This window comes from Mus pahari, chromosome 10 (assembly GCF_900095145.1).
Source record: "Mus pahari chromosome 10, PAHARI_EIJ_v1.1, whole genome shotgun sequence".
Taxonomy (NCBI): domain Eukaryota; kingdom Metazoa; phylum Chordata; class Mammalia; order Rodentia; family Muridae; genus Mus; species Mus pahari.
In genome coordinates, this window is record NC_034599.1 from 83,774,769 (window position 1) to 83,778,086 (window position 3,318).

At 43.6% G+C, this 3,318-nt stretch overlaps 1 protein-coding gene across 2 annotated transcripts in view; it reads right to left on the reverse strand.

Annotated features, from left to right (window-relative positions):
• Positions 1 to 1,559, reverse strand: part of Ankrd34c (ankyrin repeat domain 34C) — a 12,126-nt gene extending 10,567 nt beyond the window's left edge. For both annotated transcript variants that reach the window (XM_021208022.2, XM_029543465.1), the window contains exon 1: positions 1,162 to 1,559. The gene's annotated coding sequence lies outside the window, so the exon portion shown is untranslated. The remainder of the gene's footprint in view (positions 1 to 1,161) is intronic.
• Positions 1,560 to 3,318: the final 1,759 nt, after the last annotated feature.

The window sequence follows — 3,318 nt, forward strand, 5'->3', positions numbered from 1 at the left end:
ATAGGGAACTTTTGGGATAGCATTTGAAATGTAAATAAAGAAAGTAATAATAAATAAATAAATAAATAAATAAATAAATAAATAAATAAAAACAAGATTCAGTCTGCTGTAACAGTCCCTGTTTGTATAAACTTGGACAAGCTTCTTAGTCACTCTTGCTTCATTTTTTCTCGACTGGAAAATGGGAATAAAAATAGCATACAAATAGAACTATTATGGCATATAAAATTATACAATCTATATAGAGCGTTTGGCACCGGGTGTTGGCATGTGGTAAGCGACTTATAAAAGATAAGTACTTTGGAAAGTTTGGATACACCCTCCCAAACAGAGGAGGCCACTTTGTTTAGCTGCAGCCTTCCTAGAACCTTGGAAGGATACCTTTGCACTCCGCCCCTTCCTTTTGTAGTCACAGGAAGCAGTTAGAAGACGATTAAAAACTGAACTTCACAAATATTCGTCTTTGCGGTTCAAGAGCCCCATTTTGCCAAACCCAGGGAGTCACCGCCCACCATGCAGAGGTAGCTGTGGGGGAGCTAAACAGAGCCTCTGGCTCAAAGCTGCCTGGGGGGGGGAGGTGGGAGGGGACTCTGTCCGAAGTGCTGAAACCCGGGGTGCGGCTGTGCCTGGTGTATGGGAGTCCATTGCGCTATCAGTGTCTTTGGGTCTCTTCCTGAGGACTGATTATGGGTGGGGGTGGGGGAGTCAATTGAAGTCAGAGCCGTAAATGCTCCTCCCATCATTGCTCAGAAATTCTCAGACACATACACTTTACAATTTTGTGAACATTTTCAGAATCACACTTTGTCATTGCCCACTCCCCACAGGTTTATGCAAAAAACGTAAGGCTTTGCTCCGGTTTTAGTTCCTCTAAAAACCCAGACGCCCAACAGCCAGCCCCAATCTGTAACCATTTCCGACAAAAGTCCCTGGCTCCTACGCATGTCATCCCCACGCGTTAATGCAAATATATATATTTTTACATTAAATCCTTCCATTCCAGTCTCCCACAATTTCCTGTGATAAAAACAGGATCTCTCCTACCAGCCCCGCCTCCTGCCCTGGCTAGAAAACGCAGACTTACTTCTGGGGAGACTCTAGTCTCACCTAGGTGACCAGCAGAAAGCCTTTGAGGTGCACTTAACCAGTGGGGAGGCTTACCTGCTTACCCAGAGATGCTACCTCGGTCCGGGACTTGGACAATGCCATCACTTCCACAGTACCTCCTCCTGCGGCTCCAGGTTGGCTCCAAGAGGGCTCTGCCTGTCTGAAGCAGAGCCAGAAGCTGAACTAGCTCTGTCCTCGTGGATGCCGTTGAATGACTTGCTCAGAACTTCTTTAAGGGCCACAAATGAAATCTCGGTGCCAATTATTCGAATCACCCTGATCTTCCAACTTGTGGCGGCCAAGGAGAAAGAAGTGTTTAATAAGAGAAAGAAGTATTAAAGAAATGTGAGGGTGCTCCCTAGATTGCAGCTTCTAGCTGCAGAGCTCCTGCGCAGCCCAGTCCTGCATCTTGGCTTCTGCTGGCTGGCTCCACTGCTGCCCGCTGGCGCCCGAGAAAGGCTCTCCAGCCGGGAACAGAGAGGGCTGTGTGGGTGGGTGTGAGTGAGGAAGCTGGAAGGAGGGGGCAGTGAGGGTGGGGGAGGTGCCTACCTGCCCCTGTGGGGAAAGGAGCCACTGCCCCGCCCTCTTGTCCCTAGTTCTCGTTGGAAACAGACTTGCTCAACAACTTGGCAGGAGCCTTTGAGCCCCTGATGTTTGCGCAAGTGGAGAGTGTATTCCTTGGGGTCTGGAGAAACGGACCTTTCCAAAGTCTGTCACCGGTAGGGATTCAAACTCGTGTGCTTTGCTTTTCCTATGGCTCTGCCTACTTCAGATTTCCTTGATAAACTTGCGATCTCAGGATGACAGTCCACAATGAGAGAATCTGATTTTTTTTTGTGATGGCTCCCACATGGCTACTTCTGGATTGCATCAACTCCAACCTTTAACCCACCTCCTTCCTACTTCTATGACTTCCCATGGAGTCAACACTAACAATTTTTGTTATCTTTTAACTAAATTCATGGCTAATTATTCAAAGCACAGTGCCTCCTTCCTCTGAGCCCTGTAGACTCCTTTCCCCACTAGTCAGCTTCCCAGAGGTAAGTTGGATTTTCTTCTAAATTTCATGCACACATAGCATTGATTTATCCTACCCCAAAATGTCCTACTTCTTGACATAATTTTAGTAATTTCTATACTTCTTAAAAATTATCTCGTTTATATGTTCAATGTTCCAGCACAAAGTTTCAAAGTATTGCCTTGCCATTTTTATTATGTGTCTATGTATTATGTATGTATGTATATATGTATGTATGTATGTATGTATGTCTCTGACACTGTTCCAAGAAAGTCCTCTTTGATTTCCTAATACTTTCTGTTGGCATTGTCTATCACTTCACTTTTACTTATTTTAAAACCAAACTTATTAGATAGCTATCAATTTTACTGATCTTTTAAATGGATCAATATTATTTCCTACTGTGCCTTTATTAGTCAGTGGTTCCATAATACTACACAAGGAAGTTTCCATTCAGTCCCCATAATTTTTAATGACTTAAGTTCTGTTTATGGAGTCCCTTTAATCACAGTAAAAGTTAGTATAGTCACTTCTACATTTCCCATCCTGCTAAGTCAGACTTTCTACCCCAGAATCTCAACAGTGTTTCTTTCCCTAAATGTTTCCATGGTTTGTGACTATTATATTTATGCAAAGGAGTAATGCAGAGGTTAGACGCCAACTGTTCCACACCACCTCTGAAAAATCCATTCCTCCATTCCCTGATTTAGCAACAGTGCTGCTGTAGGGTTAGAGGTTGGGGCTAAGGTCTGCAAACTCTACTTGCATAGTCTATTCTTTTTATGCAAGCATACTGCTGCATTCAGGTTATTTATGTAAGAGTAGTTTATTCTACTCCTATGAATAAAATGGTGCTTGTTAGAGATAGCTGATCATTCATTGAGTGATACCAACCTAAAAGGACTGCCAACATTCCAGTTTCCCCCTCAGAAACATTTCAGTTATTAACATGGTTATCTATTCATTGAGAGTTCCTTAGACGACCCTCAAAAACAATCTATGCATCATGGATTTTTAAAAGGATAGATGATTTTTATTTTTACCTTGGTTGAGTCAATTTTGAGTAGTGTGTATTTGATTAGAAAAAAATAGACCGCCGGGCGTGGTGGCACACGCCTTTAATCCCAGCACTTGGGAGGCAGAGGCAGGTGGATTTCTGAGTTCGAGGCCAGCCTGGTCTACAAAGTGAGTTC